At 42.3% G+C, this 16,744-nt stretch overlaps 1 pseudogene; it reads left to right on the top strand.

Moving 5' to 3' along the window:
- The first annotated feature begins 15,673 nt into the window (after positions 1-15,673).
- On the top strand, positions 15,674-16,282 carry LOC142433878 (ubiquitin-conjugating enzyme E2 E3 pseudogene; annotated as a pseudogene).
- The last annotated feature ends 462 nt before the right edge of the window (positions 16,283-16,744 follow it).

The following is a 16,744-nucleotide window of genomic DNA, read 5'->3' as shown; positions in this document are numbered from 1 at the left end:
ATGGAACAAGGAGTATGGTTTCTGATGCCACATGGATTTTGGATGAATGTAGAGAATTCGAAACCGATGCGTATGCATTCCACGGTGGATCACAGCAAACTGGATAGGCTTGAAAATACCGGCAGTTCCAGAACACTCTGTTGTGCTAATGCTGAACCCGTACATGAGTCAAGTGGCAGTTGTACACACAGAAAAATGCACAACTAAATGCTTTAAACTCAAGAGAGATCTCTGTCAGAATATCATCGTCTCCCTACAGTTATTCAATTTATATGCTGAGCAAATGTAAAAAAAAAAGGCATCTGTGAAGAATCTGGCATCAGAATTGGAGGAAGGTGTAAGCAACCACTGGCACTACTTTGCTGCTGAATATGAGAGTTTTGAAGCCCTTGCGGATGAACATGGAGGATTGGAGCCTTACGCATCTATTGATTACAATTCAATATAAATAAAACCAAAGTTCTCACAAACTGTTGAGAAGGATGTCATCCGTCGTGGCACCACATTCAATGCTCATGGCAGTCAAGAGAGAAAATGACTCATTGCACAAGAACCCCCTAAAGTTTGGGAAAGTAAAGATGTTCCTTTGAACACTGAAGTACACCTGACCGGAGTTAACACACTGGGGACGGATCTCTGGTTTCTTGTGTTTAAAGCCATCTGTTATGGCCGGATCACGAGATAACTCGTGATTTCTACATGCTGTCTTCAGATGCCATCTGCTTGGATTTATTTTAACTATTTGGTCTGTTTAGGTGTTTACATCAGTAGTGAATGTATCAGACTCCATTGTCTTAATTTTTTTGTTTATTTAGCATTTTAGTGCATTTTTGTTAAATACTCTTTGTTTGAATTATTTAGCAAGGAGCTGTGCACCTATCATGATCAAAACTCGGTGAAATGTAAGACATCACCTAAATCGCTCAAGTGGTCTCCCGTTACACAAAAAGACATGAAGAAATTCTTAGCTGTAATTCTTCTAATTTTTCAAAGTGATATAGATTATGTTGATTATTCTTACAAGAAGTTTATAATTTCATGAATATTATAGTTCATAAAAGTAATTTGCATTGCAAAATATTGTTTCACAATGTGAGGTTTTATATTCAAAAACTGAAAGTTATAAATAAATATGACAAAAAGTTGTTGAGATGTGAACCCATTTAAGGTTTAATGCAAAAAAAAACCCAACACTCTAACAGCCAAAAAAATACATGACCACTTGGACAAGGTGGTAAAAAAAATATCCGGTGTTTAATGTGTTAACATATTTTCAATTTTCTCATGTACTTGGAAAGTTGGACATTGAAGGAGGAAGAGTTTGAGTGAAGAAAGATAAATGGATACATTTGATCTCTGCTGTCAGTGAAAAATAATGAAGGTGTCATGCAACGACAATAGAAGAAACAATTTTATATTAAAAGAATTGCAGCAAGAATGTTCCTTAGAGACCAGGATGGTGACACTTCATCTTTCATACTTTGGATGTGTTAGAAGGAGGGACCCTGGAGAATGACATCATGCTTGTTCAAGAGCAGGTGCAGTAAAAAAAGTAGGACCTGAATGAGATAAATTAACACAATGGCTGCTACTAGTTAGAGTGCAATTCCCATAGTTGGCAGTTTTAATACATGAGCAGCTCCTTGGGAGAAAGGCTGGGTTTTCTACTCCCATAAAGAGTTACCGTCTTGGGAACCCACAGGACGTGGTATGAGTCCGCATTGGCTGGTTGGCAGGGAGTTTAGCCTTTGTTTTTCCCAAATTGCGTAGCTCATCTTCTGATGATGTTACTCCATTCTTCATAATATATCTGTTCAGTGGTTCATCCCTCTGAGTTGGACAATTTCTTCATCATCTTATGTGAGTCTGGAAGCTGACCTGAAACCCAGCATTGAAAGTTGAGTTACTGCTTCTTGTGATTCATTCTGTCTTTAACATTTTTTGGAAGGAGGGTATACTGATCTGCTTTGATGTGCCATATTACCTCTCCATCCATTCCTGACTGCTTCAGTTTCTCTGTGTTCTCTCCAAAAGTCTTTGTTGGTTGGTTGTTTACTATCCTTCTGTACTCTTGCCCATCAACTTTCCTATCTTCCTCCCGTGGTAAAAACCATCCAATTGTTGGTGTTCAAACCTAAAAACACATTAGGCTCTCCTTCAGGCCCTATTGAATGAAAGATTGAAGTACTTTATCCATCTATCAGGGAATAATTTTTCATCCATATGATATATGTGAGTTGCGTCTGTTAATGTACAGTTATTTAGCTAAACATATCGATAGCCATTGGTGTTGTTAGATACTTTGTCCTACTACAGGCAACGCTTTATGAAAATCCTTGGAAAGATCTGTTTAGACATTTTAACTTTGGCTTAGTTATTTAACTATTAGGTGTGGGAAACAAGGATTTCTCCCAAATTGTCTCCCCCAAATATATTCCAAACTCAGCTGCTTGCGAATGACTATACACCTGGAGGTCATCAAAAGTAGATCAGGGGTCATTCTCCCTGAGAGCTATCAGCCATCTAGAGCAAGCAGTCACCACTGTTTATCCCAGAACAAGTAGGGCCCACTCCCTTCTGATAAGGAGAGTATTTGTCTGTTTCCTTGTAGGAGACCCCAGAGAGGTAAAACCCACCCAAGGATTACCAAGGTTAGGCCGTCATCAGGAATCTAGGATCCACCCATCTTGTCACATGTTTACCCCTAGACCTTCCCATTCCTATGGGCACACCCCTAGCTCAGCCCCTTCCTGTCATGCTCATGCCTGTCATACGTCCCCTTCCTATGATGTGCGTGCCTGTTGTACTGCCCCTTCTTGTGATGTGTGGTTACCTGTAATCAGGATCCCCTAAGGAGATATAACCGTTGTTTAGAAATAAAGTTGAGGCTCTCTCCTGCTCTCGTGACGCAGGCTAACTCCACGAGGACCACCAAGCGGGGCTGAGGTGAGCATGCTACCATTAATTGTGTCAGACTCCATTATTCTAATCTCTCCTCTATCTCTCATGTTCTCTATGACTTTACTATAATCTTTACTTATTATCGCTTTACAATTGCGCCTCCCAGACCTGTGATGATTTGTGGGGGAACCTCCTCTCCCCACAGATGGCGCCCATCACGTGTGGCCTTGTAGGAAAAGAACTCTTTTGAGTTATATCCCGTGTAACAATTGTACGGCCTCATCGGACAGAGAGGGTGAATCGGGAAAACTTTTTTTCAGTTTTTTTTTAAGTGTGTTTTTATTCTGAGTGATAAATGGGTCAGGCAAATCGCAAGGATACAGAGTATGATATCACGCTTTGCCACCTCTTGAAGAAACAAAATGTAGCGGTAACAAATAGAGAATGAAAGGGTTTCTTCAATTGGTAAAGAAATTTAATCCTTCTTTTCAGGAGTCAGGGACCTTTGATATGGAGATCTGGGACAAGGTAGCCATTAACTTAAGAAAAGCTCCCGGGGCAGGACAGAGCATACCCATGGAGACCTGGGTTCTGTGAGTGCAGATTAAAGCAGTGTTGGAGCCGCTGCAGGGTGAGAGAGTAAAAGAGAGCAAGTCCAGCAGAGCAATGAGAAGCCTCTAAGCGACACAGACTTAAATCAGGTGAGAAGCAGGCAGAATGAGTATCAGACAGATGAGAAGATGTAAAACGGAGCTGAGAAAACGAAGTCTGAATCAGAAGGCGATATAAGACTGGAAGCATCTGTGTCAACACCAGAGTATAGCGCAGGGAATCACAATATTATCAAGCAAGTCAGTGCCAGAGGGAAAGATGAGATTAGATCCAAAAAAAAGGCAAGTGGAGAGATTCAACGTAGAAGGTGAGGTTCGGGAAGCAAAAAGCAAAGAGGCAGGTGTTGGAAGGCACCTTTGCTCTCATAGGTAGAGAAGAGCATAGTCCAGGAAGCAGATTCAGAATTTAGAGTGGCTTATCCCATGAGAGTTATAGACAGGGAGTCCGACGAGCAGTACCCAAAAGGGATTCACAGTGTTCCCTACAGGGAGCAGGGTACGCCATTAGATCATTTTGGAATATGCAGGAATGTAGAGACAGATGAGTACAAGGGCAACCTCATGGCAGCTGCCCTGGCAAATTACACCAGGCCTAAAAGAAAATGCTTTAGCCTTAGGAAGACAGGTCATCTTCAAAGAGAGTGCAGACAGCAAAGGCCCTTCAACCTGACCGTGAAAATCAAACAGAGCATGGCCCCGGGCCACCGCATTTGGGTTTAAAAGTATCCAGACTTTGCACCCCTTGTAGGAAGGGAACGCACTGGGCGAGTTAATGTCGCGCTCAAGATTCAGCAATAAAGGATTGTCATCAGCAAATGCTTCCCAGCAGAGAAAATAGAGGAAGGAGCCTGATACAGAGCCCGCCCACCAGAGCTCGGAAGGCAAGGTGTCTGCCTACAGGAAAGGGAAATCTTACAAAGAAACTACAGGTGTCACCCCGCCTCACTGCAGGAGACCAGACCTAACCAAGTAAAGGCTCAGAAACTCTCACAGCAGTTTGCTGATTCTACTATTAAGAGAGTAATACAGTTTTTATCAGGAAGTTTTAACCTAAGTACTCAAGGAATTAAAAATAATACTGGAGTTGGTCAGACTTGTAAGGAAAAGCCTAAAGCTGTGATTAAATGAGGAATTCTTAAGAGCGATAATTGGGGTGCGCTACCTAAAAGAACTATGGGATGTTTATTAGGAAAATCCAACCTAAATTCTCAAGGTGTTGCTGGAATTATTGATCAAGATTGTGAAGAAATTAAAGCAGTGATGAAATCTGATATACCATGGTTTATAAAAAAGGAAGATTGGCCCGGCTATCAAAAGAGATAGTGTGTGGAGTCTTAAAGGCTTGAAGATAAACAAGTGGCCATCTACCTGAGAAGCAACAAAGCCCACATGGAAGAACACACCAGCCTGTATGATCACGTGGTCCCGAAGGGATCAGTTATCAGGCATCAAAGAACAAAAAGTCATATCATTGGTTGCACACCATGATATGATCGCCGAGGACAAACGAGTGCATAAGCAAATGTGGCGAAGAAAGCTGATGGTGCCCGGCTATCAAAAGAGATAGTGTCTGGGGTCTTAAAGGCTTGAAGGTGAACAAGCGGCCATCTAGCTCAGAAGCAAAAAAAGCCCACATGGAAGAAGCAAACCAGCCTGTGCGATCACGAGGTGCCAAAGGGACCAGGTATAAGGCACCATCATCATAAAAAAAAAAATGTTACCATAGTGAATGAAGGGGGAAGTGCAGAGTGGAGACCCAAAGCCCATTTGTCAGTCACTGGAGATCCCCTCACAAAGGGGTCTAGGGGAAGAGATGAGTCAGAATGTGATGTAGCACCGATGAAGAATACAGCTTTCCCCCAGATCCTGGGTGTTTCTTCCCCACCCAGCTACCATGATCTGAATTCTACCTTGCAAGTCTGGATAGAGCAGAGGATGTACACTGGTGCAGATAGGAGCTGGAGGCACAGGGAATCCAGGGTGGATGATACCTTCAGGACCAGGGTTGTGAGGGGGAGATACTGGGAGAGTAGAGGGTGAGTGGTTTGGAAAGGGGGAACTGATTACAAGGATCCACATGTGACCTCCTCCCTGGGGGATGGACAACAGAGAAGTGGGTGAAGGGAGACGCTGGATAGGGCAAGATACGACAAAATAATAATCTATAAATTATCAAGGGCTCATGAGGGAGGGGGGAGCGGAGAGGGAGGGGAAAAAAGAGGACCTGATGCAAAGGGCTTAAGTGGAGAGCAAATGCTGTGAAAATGATGAGGGCAAAGAATGTACAGATGTGGTTTATACAATAGATGTATGTATATGTATGGATTGTGATAAGAGTTGTATAAGCCCCTAATAAAATGTTTGTTTTTAAAATAAAGGAAGATTGATTAGGACAATTTTTACTTCCTTGCATTTCTAGAGTTAAAAGTTACAACTGTCAGGAAACAGTACTTGAGAAGTCTGACCACCCTTTAAATCAAGGGGTCTTTTGGAATTCTGTTGTGGGGAAACAACAGCGCCCCCACCTGGAATTAGAAATTGAAGGGGAAAGGTTTTTAAGTTTGGATATGGGGTCATTTCTTTACGGCAATCGGAGGGCCAGAGACCCGCCCATTACCTTCCTCTAAATCCAATATAGAGGGAATGAGAGAAGTTAACCAGATCAGAATATTGCAAGAAGGTAAAATCATACACTGTAGAGCCGGTAACCTTATTGGTAAGCTTGGAGAAAAAATGTCTGTTTGGTAAGTTACTTCAAGAACAGTTGAACGAATTTGTTAAGAATTGTTTAAGTCATTCAAAGTATGGTAAGAAGTTCTCCCAATTAGTCAGCTCTCTTCATTCGCTGAGAGCTGAAATTTACATAACAATGAAGGCTATCTAACTAATAGTTTTACTGATTCAAAACCTAGCAAGGTAACTGAGACTGCTAGCAATGCTTTAATATTTACATGGTTAAAACAGAAGGGGGAGAAGAGGAATTTTATGTATGATGAATTTCATTTGGTCAATTTAACCCCCCAAATTTTGTCCTTACTAAAAGATTGTAACAAAATTAGGGCAGAGAAACACATTTTCACTTTTACAGAGAAAATTGACCCTAAGAAAACCCAAGATGATGGAAACCGTGTTTGGGATCCAGGTCCATTTGTCACCTGGAGAAAGGGCTATGCATTTAAGTTTCTGCAGAATAAAGCTGATGGACTCCCCTTAGAAGGACACAATCACATTCGGAGAAAGACAGACATGAAGGGCACAAGGGAACCACAAAAGCTTAATCATAATTCCTTTTTCAGGTTAATGACACCCAAAAGGGAAGGGTTATTTGTTTATGTTTTTACAGGCAAAGGAGATAGGTGGATTCATCTTCAGTCAGTAAGGCCCAGAAGAAATGAGGGACGAGGATCTTGTGACGTGACCCCGTCCTGCTTAACCAAAATGTCGAGAAGACCTCATAGATTCCTGAGAGTGGTGATTGCTGTCTCTTGAGATATTTCTTCCATCGTTGATGCTAAGGGGCACTCTGGGACTCTATCAAAGCTGAACATTTTATACAATAGTGACTGGCCTATTACTACAAACTGTTGCTTTGCTGAAAGATCAAGATTTTGGACTTTTCAATGCTACAATGTGATTGGAATGTAACTGATTTCTGTGTAATTCCTTACCTATATAATGTAACATTGCATCACTGGGATTGGATTTGGAAACATTTGAAAGGGTTTAAGAGAAACATTTCATTAGATGTTGATCCGTTTAAGAAGGATATTTTCTATACATTCAAAGACAAGATTGAGGCGTCGCCTGGCTCTGATGTGATTAAGCAGTTGGTGAATGGCATGGAAGGGTTGGACCCGAGAGCTTGGGAGCAAAGTATCTCACACAGCTTAAGTTCCGGTCTGACTGTGCTTTTTTATCATCATAATTGTGATGCTTGCAGTCTCCTGTCGCTTCTATAGGAAGCTGAGAGATATGAAGAGAGACCATGTTGCCTCCGTGACTCTATTGAATCTTAAATGTAATGCAGAGAGGGGAAATGTGGGATACCAGCACCAAGGGAAATAGAACTGGGACTTATTCCCTGACTGGTACAGAGGAAATCTGGAAGACTTGTATTCCATGGCGGGAAGACCGCCACTCTGGTAGTTGGAGATATAGTCTGAGTACATTTTCCTGAGATAGGCTACCATTTCCAGTTTCTCCCTTCAAGCTGTGCTGCCTTAAGGTAAGGAAATGGTTGTGATTCATTCTAAAGAAGCAGACATTCCTATTTGCTCGCTTTCTTCCTGCCGCGGCATCCAGGCCCTCTCATACCTTCCTCCAATAGCAGATGGACATACAGGGGGACTTTATCCTCCATGCCTGGATAAAAAATGATTGCTATAAGCCTGAATTTTTGGCTGTATTAATTGGATCATGAAGTTTTTCCTTGACAGCTTTCAAAGTATAAAAAATAACCATGTAGCCACTGTGGGTCTTTTGAATTTTTTGTATAAAACAAAAGGGGGAATCTTGGGAAACAAGGATTTCTCCCAAGTTATATCCCCCAAATAGATGCCAACCTTAACTGCTTGAGAATGACTATACACTTGGAGGTCATCAGGAGTAGATCAGGGGTCATTCTTCCTAAGGGATATGAGCCATCTAGAGCAAGCAGACACCACTGTTTATCCCACAACAAGTAGGGCCCACTCCCTTCTGATAAGGACAGTAGTTGTCTGTGTCCTTGTAGGAGACCCCAGAGAGATCAAACCCGCCCAAGGATGACCAAGGTTAGGATGCCATCATGAATCTAGGGTCCGCCCATCTTGTCACATGTTTACCCCTAGACCTTCCCATTCCTATCGACACACCCCTAGCTCACCCCCTTCCTGTCACGCTTATGCCTGCCATACATCTCCTTCCTAAGATGTGTCTGCCTATTGTACTGCCCCTTCCTGTGATGTGTGGTTACCTGTAATCACGCACCCCCCCCCTTAAGGAGATAAAACCATTGTTTAGAAATAAAGTTGAGGCTCTCTCCTGCTCTTGTGGCCCGGGCTCACCCCACGAGGACCACCAAGCGGGGCTGAGATGAGCATGCTACCATGAATTCGGTTATAATCTTTACTTATTATCCCTGTACAATTGTGCCTATTGGACCTGTGATGATTTGTTGAGGACCCTCCTCTCTCCGCAATTAGGTGAGTCAGGGAGTCCACAATTCTGAATTTTTTGTAGTTTCAAGGGCATTGGTAATTATCTGAATTATTAATTGGCTAAGAGTTTTGTATAGTTTAAATGGCTAGTCTCATAGCAACCCTTTGGTTGATCGATCTTCTGAGATACTCAAGTCTTAGTTCTAGATTGGACGTTATCCCAAACCTCTCTGAATCTGTTCAAGTACAGAGTATGAATGATTAATTGATCATAATGCTTAAAGTTATTGCTGCAATTTATGGTCCATTGCAAGAATATGGTTAGCTCTGACTGAATTCAACAATAAAGAGTTGTGCTTCATACTTTGAGGTCATGAAGAAAGTTGTTTATCACATTTTGCTTTAATAGCAATTGTGACGTGGTGGGGACAAACAAGTATCGCAAGAGTAATAGAAATGAATGTTTGGAATTCTGAAAATTAATGTACAAACATCACCTCACAGCTACAATGACAAGATTTAGATCCTTTGAAATATTTTCCACACAATTATCTATTTTCTAAGTACCTTGAAATTTCCAGGTGAGGAAAGGGTAAAATTCCTGACAGCAAGTTGTCTGTTGGTCTTCCATGTTGTCACAATGTGAAGCCGGGCTCGGACTGCCTTATGCTAACTTTGCAAGGATGATTGTAATGGAGAAAGCCTTGGCAGAAATCATGTCTTCATGCAGAAAAAATGTCAAGTAATTTAGTGTTCCGCTTAAAATGGATAAAGTTTCAATATAGCAGAAATCAACCAGCTAAAGATTTGTGGTAGACCTCCAATAAATATTAGTTAATAGAGACTCCGAATCGATCACTCCTCTGGTTAGATACATATTAACAGAGAAGAAAACATTAAATACTATGAAACACATTTTTTTTCACAGCGGTCAAAAAAAGTAAACCAATATTGACAAAATTAAAATCATATTCTTCTTTGACCTCCCTTTGGCTCCTGGAGGCTTCAGCCCTTCGTGATTGTACTATACAAAGGATGGAGGGGCAGCAGTCTCTGTCGTAGCGTGAACAGTTCTCCCCTTGGTTAAAATGAGCAGGAAATGCGGAGGTTCTCAGAAGTGAGGGTACAAATGTAAACAGCTGGCTTTACTCGCAATAATGCGTGCCGAATGTGGTAAGCTCAATGTGCTCATATCAGGAACGATAAAGGGCTTTCCTGATGAAACCCACTGACAGACCTACTTCCTTTCCAGGATTGTCATTTGCTCACTGCCTTGTAAAAATCACATTGTTCACAGAGAGAACAACATGGCTGGCCCCACTATGAGAGATGATGCCCCTCAGTGACTAAGGGCAATACAGGGGACAGCACCGGAGACACAGTGTGGGAATTGCACCTGACCTGATCCCACCACACCGAGGCAAAGCACTGGGGGAGTGCAACGGAACAGCAAGGGAATGGAGAGGCAAGGTCCCCAGGGAATGCTGAAAGTGGACTTTGGGGCCAGGGCGTGGTGCCCCAACAGACTGGACTGGAAAATGCTCCTAAAGGCCAGCAAACGATCCCTGAACTAACTACAAGCTTTTCTCTTGGGAGAAAAAAAAAACAACCACATTGTTCTAAGTCCGGGGGTACTAACCTATTAAATAGTATCATGATATGTGTTCTCTTTCCAATCGGATATGCAGATTTTGTAGTGTCACCTGAGCGTCCACAGAGAGCCAATTTCTTCTAATAAATCTATGCTACAGCCTCTGGGGCCCCACTGGTGTAGGAGTCTATAGTTGCACTTAGATCTGCATGGAAACTCCCGCAGCAGACAGACTGAACTTTCTGTGCCCATACACAGTTGCCATTTGAGAAACTCACAGGAGATCGCTTTGAGTCAGTATTGACACAATGGCCACTAGTGACGTTGAGACCCCTGCAAGCCAGGTAATTAGGAAGACAGCTGCTTAGCCAAGTAGCTGGAAAAAATACATATTTCTGCTCATTGGAATGAAAGATGGCCTGACCAAATGCTCAAATGACAGAGTGTCAGCGATAGTGCATGCAAGTGACATTTTGCTGAAGATGACCCGACAGTGGTTGTAGCAGTTCATAGGCAGGGAGCTGCCAGAGGTTCAGGCCGGATTCAGAAGAGGATGCAGCACCAAGGGATAACATTACATATGTCAGATGGACCTTGACTTCAAGAAAAAGGTATTTACTTGTTCATCATCGACTAGGTCAAGGCATTCGAAAAATGTAGAAAACCTTGGGAAAGATGGGAACTCCTGAACAAATGATTGTCAAGTTACCTCCCTGAAGGCACTCAGTTGCCAGACTACAGGTAAGCTCTGCTCCCTGCTTCGATGGACAATGAGCTACTTCTCCCTAAAGGCTTGGCACCATCAGCTTGGTCCCTGTAGGTGGAGTTCAGACCCTATTGATTATGGTTTCTATGGAGATCCAGAGAACAGATCAAACTAATTCAGTGACATCCAAAGTTAGGCTGCCACCCTGAATCTAGGATGCCCTTCTTGTCACATGGATACCCCCAATCCCTTCTCTTCCTATTGCGTGTATATCCTTAGATTGTCCCCCTCCCATTGCTGTATAACCTATAGTTCAACCTCTTCCTGCGACATATGTCTTTATCTGTAATTAGGGGCCTTACACTACCCACAAAAATATATAGGCTTGGGTTAGCAATAAAGAGCTCTCTCTCAGGCTCCCCTAATGGCCTTTCTTGGGTTCCCTTTCTCCTCTTCCATTCTAGCTCCCCATTTCCCTTCTCCCTTGTCCTCCTTCCTCTCCCCCTATCTCCACATGGACCACCAATTGGAGCTGAGGTGAGCATGCTACCTTGAAATGTGTCTGACTCTATTATTTCAATCTCTCTTTTGTCTCTCATGCTCTCTATAACTTTACTATAATCTTTATATATATTACCATACAATTGTGCCTATCAAACCTGGGATTAGTGGTGGGAGGCCGGCCTTCCCCCAAAAGGAGGTCCTTATGTCTGGCAATAAGCTGCTGGAGTTGGGCATTACTAATTTGAGAATAATTTCTGGAAGCAGTATCACTTCATGAAAGATTTTCAAGAATTCTAACCCCATACTTTTTCCCAATCAAAGGTTTTCTTGTTCTCTGTAGCCAACACATCATTACAGGGTATGCAAAGAGGGGTTTTGACGTCTTCGTTATTAGAATTAAATCCATATTGCAAAAGTTCTTTGACATATTTTTCTTTTCTTGTTGATACTATTTCACTACAACCTGGTAGATACGATTCTACACCACTGCCATCGGGATTCTTACATCTTCTGTTTATATTTTACCACTTATCCCAAACAGGAAAAAATTTTGTCCTATGATATAGATAAATACAGCTCATTATTTCTCAAAGAAACAACCCCAAAACCTTCTTATGAGAAAGCCCTGGCAAGGTCAGCAGTTCCAAACACCTGCAAGGTCAGCAGTTCCAAACACCCAGCCACCACTCATGAGAAGACTCAGCTTCCCACTCCCAGGAAGAGTTACAGGCTGGCAAACCCACAGGGACAGTTCTACCCTCTCCTGCAGGGTCACCATGAGTTGGCATTAACTGGATGGAAGTGAGTTTGTTATTTTGATTTTCTTGGTTTAGGATGAAGTTACATTCCTTTAGCCTAATTTAAAAAATTACTTTTCACACTCTAGTACACTGGTTCTCAACCTTCCTACTGCTGCGACACTTTTGTACAGTTCCTCGTGTTGTGGTGACCCGCCCCAACCATAAAATTTAAAAAAAATTTTTTTTCCTTAAAAGAATTTCATTTTATTGAGGGCTCTTACAGTTCTTTTTAAAAAAAATCATTTTATTAGGGACTCATACAATGCCTATCACAACTCAGATTTACATCAATTGTGTAAAGCACATTTGTACATTCATTGCCCTCATCATTCTCAGAACATTTGCTCTCCACTTAAGTCCCTGGCATCAGCTCCTCATTTTCCCCCTCCCTCCCCGCTCCCCACTCCTTCATGAATCCTTGATAATTTATAAATTATTATTTTGTCATATCTTACACTGTTTCATGTCTCCCTTCACCCACATTTCTGTTGTCCGTACCCCAGGGAGGAGGTTATATGTAGATCCTTGTAATCAGTTCCCCTTTCTATCCTACCCTCCCAGTATTTCCACTCTCACCACTGGTCCTGAAGGGATCATCCACCCTGGATTCCCTGTGTTACCAGTTCATATCTGTACCAGTGTACGTCCTCTTGTCTAACCAGATATGTAAGGTAGAATTGGGATCATGATAGCGCTGGTGGATGGAGGGGAAGGAAGCATTTAGGAACTAGAGGAGAGGTGTATGTTTCATCTTTGCTACAATGCACCCTGAGTGGCTCGTCTTCTCCCTGCCATAAAATTATTTTTGGTGATACTTCATCACTGTCATTTTGCTACTGGTATGAATCGGGTGACCCTTGCGAAAGGGTTGTTAGACCACCAAAGGGGTTGCCACCCACAGGATGAGAAATGCAGTTCTATTATATATGTAGCCAGGATAGGGAAGAGGTTTATGAAATTATTATTGCGTGGTCATTCTTACATAAATTGAGTCAATCAAAAAGTCACGAAAGAACAAACACAATGTCACCAAACAGATTTTTATAAATGTATTCTAAGAACGTAGGAAAAGATACAACGGCACAAAATTGTATTTCTATTGGCACCTCGTACCTCTATAACTATCAATTCCAAGAGAATTTCAAGAAGGCCTAATAGACAAATATGATATGCCTTCTCTACACATGTTATAGTGGATAGTAAAAAAACAGTGTTTTATTAAAAAAGAAATGTTTTGTTATTCATTCTAGAGAACGAAAACTTTCCCATGTAATGGGGCAGAAAAACCCAAGGTTTATTGATTATCATTAAAAAATTTTACTAACAGCTGAAATTTCCATGATTTGGGGCATGGGATATAGTTACATTTCTACCTAAAGATTCTTCACTCCTAAAAACATTGTCTTTGACATCTTACTTCTACCTTCCAAAAATGCCTGCCCTTCTGCCACTATGAACCCCCTCAGAAGCACACACGCACACACATAGTTTTAAAACATTTCCTTTTAAACGTGTCCTATGCCTTGCAACGTGGGAGAAAGAGGGGGATTTCTCAGAGGTTGGCAACACAGATACGGAACACAGATAGAATTTAGCCAGGAAGGTGAAGTTGAGAAAGATTTTATTGAAGCAGGTAAAGAACTCCCGGGAGGGAGGGGAGAGCAGAGAAAGGGACAGGGGCATAAGCCGGTGTGCGGTTCCAAGACTCAATGAGTTAGATCAGGGAAGTCGCAGCTTGTGGGTGAGGTGGCGGGAGATATATAGGGCTCGAGCTAAGGAAGTATATATTGACAGAGGAATGGAAATTTTTATTGCGTGTATCTGCAGGGCTTTGAGTCAGGATGCCACCCGTGGGAAGTCATCTTGTTTGAAAACCTGCTCTCTGTAGTGCTGGAGAAGGGGCTACACAAACCCAGCCTGGAGAGATAAGCTCTTTGGGGTGTTGATGCAGGAGCTGCATAGTTCAATAGGTAGCCCATCCTCCAGAGAGGCAGGAAACAGGGACTTTGAGGTTTCATCTTCCTGAGGAGGTGGGGGCTGCCCATTCCAGACACAGCCCAACCAATTTCTACTTCCATAGAGTGAAGGTCTTGGAAACCCACAGGGGCAGTTCAATCCTTTCAGTATGAGTCCACGTCGATGCTTTGGCAGTGAGTTAGGTTTGGTTTATGTCTCTCAAAGGGATTCCTGATGGCACTGTCTTTAGGTTTGGGGCTGTTAACTGCCAACTGTCAGCTGTCCATACCCACCATCTCTTCTTCAGCAGACTAGGTCGTCTGTTTCTGCAAAGTTGTACAGTTTTGGTTGTTCTCCATTGGAATTGCCTGGATGGCAATGAATATGGTTTTCATTGGTTTAAGTTTTACACAAGTATTGACAAATTATTATTATTATATGTTTTTTATTATGATCTGTTTTGCATAATTAGGAATAGAACAAAGACAAAGATTAGCAACAAATCAATGGGAAAGACTTTAAAAAATGTTTTAATTTACAACCAACCTTTCTTTATCATTCTCTCACGTGGCTATCTTTATATTTTGTGGTTGTATAAAATCTGTACTGGTTGTTGAATTTCTTTTTCTTGTTAATAAAGGCTTCATTCTGACTGACTTAAAATAAAAAATACATTGAGCCCAATGGAAACAGAACTTTAAATTTGGGGAAATTCAGCTGTAAATCTAAGGAACCTTGGCCAAGAATGCTCCCTTATAAAATGATACACAATCTTTTTTCTTTTTAAAAAAATTTTTTACATACACAATTTTTTGTAAAAGGTTAAGCCAGGGTTGGTGGAACTAACTACCACAGCAGGAAAGCATTAGGTATCTGGGATGGGTTTCTCCACTTCCTGCTTCTCAATGCGAAAAGAATTCACGTGGCAGAAGTACTTTTGTACACCCAAGTAGCTTTTAGGAGGGACAGGGAAGGTACGGGTAATACAGTCTCAGTTAGTACACCCTATCCCTGGAAAACATGCAAGGTAGCATGGTGGGGGCCGTGAGAGACTTTGTGATAGAAAGTGGACACTGTAGGGGGCGGAGCACGTGGAAAAATAGTCTGTAAGAGAAGGTCGGGAGGAGCCAAGCCTGGCAGGAAGCCACAGCACGTGAGGGGGTCTCCTGCGACCCTTGGCCTCGCAGGGAGCTACCCCCATTCCCCCTTTTTTTCTCCCAAATCCCTGAGTGGCGCCACCCTCGGGCCTGAGCCCGGCACTGCACTGCTCCCTCTGACTTTCAATGCTCCACACTCCCAGGTCAGAGCCTCCATGGCTTCTTTTTTCCCTCCTCACCTCCCCCATCCCCCAGCTGCTTCCATTTCCTTAAGGAAGCTTTTTTTATCAGTCTCCCTCCCCTACACCATAGAGGCATGCGAGCGGGCCTGGCAGGCAGCCGACTTTTCCAAGAAATAACTCCACCAAGATGTCCAGTGACAGGCTAAGGTCGGAAGACAAGAGTCCAAGCACCCGCAGTGGAAGTTCGGTTGCAGACCAGCGAGACCCAGTCGCTCTGGAGCCTGAAGAACAAGAAGAAAGAAAACCTTCTGCCACCCAGCGGAAGGACAACGCCAGCTCTCCAGCAAAACCACTGCTAAGTTATCCACTTGTGCTGCAAGAATCCAGAAGGAGCTCTCTGAAATACCTCTTGATTCTCCTCCCAACTGCAGTGCTGGGCCTAAAGGGGATACTATTTACGTATGAATGGACATCAGCTACACTTGGCCCACCAGGTGTGTTTTTTCTGGATGTCACATTTTCATCAGATTATCCGTTTAAGCCACCAAAGGTTAGTTTCCGCACCAGAATCTATCACTGCAACATCAACAGTCAGGGAGTCATCTGTTTGGACATCCTTAAAGATAGCGGGAGTCCTGCTTTGACTATTTCAAAGGTTTTGCTGTCTATTTGTTCTCTTTTGGCAGACTGCATCCCTGCAGATCCTCTGGTTGGAAGCATAGCCACTCAGTATTTGACCAACAGAGCAGAACATGACAGAACAGCCAGACAGTGGACCAAGAGATATGCAACATAATTCACATAATTTGTATGCAGTGTGAAGGAGCAGAAGGCATCTTCTCACTGCACTGCAATTCTTTATAGCCTTTACAATACGGACTTCTGTGTATATGTTATACTGATTCTACTCTCGGCTTTTATCCTTCGGAGACTGGGAGACTCCCAAAAAAGGTAAATGCTATCAAGAGTAAAACTCTGTAGCTGTAGAATAGTTATGTTTAAAATGCCTGCTTGCAAGTCTTGCTTCTTTGGGATATCAAATGTATTTTGTGATGTACTAAGGATGCTGGTCCTGAAGTCTACCAAATATTATAGTGCATTTTAGCCTAATTCATTATCTGTATGAAGTTATAAAAGTAGCTGTAGATGGTTAGGAATTATGTCATTTGTATTAAACCAGATCTATTTCTGAGTTTGTGGTATATGCTGTTGTGAAAATGTTTTACCTTCTACCTTTGACAGTTTGTAATGAGAGGAT

The sequence above is a fragment of the Tenrec ecaudatus genome, chromosome X, assembly GCF_050624435.1.
Source record: "Tenrec ecaudatus isolate mTenEca1 chromosome X, mTenEca1.hap1, whole genome shotgun sequence".
Classification (NCBI taxonomy): Eukaryota; Metazoa; Chordata; class Mammalia; order Afrosoricida; family Tenrecidae; genus Tenrec; species Tenrec ecaudatus.
The sequence above is the reverse complement of the archived record's forward strand: the minus strand, read 5'-3'. Positions and strand labels throughout refer to the sequence as shown.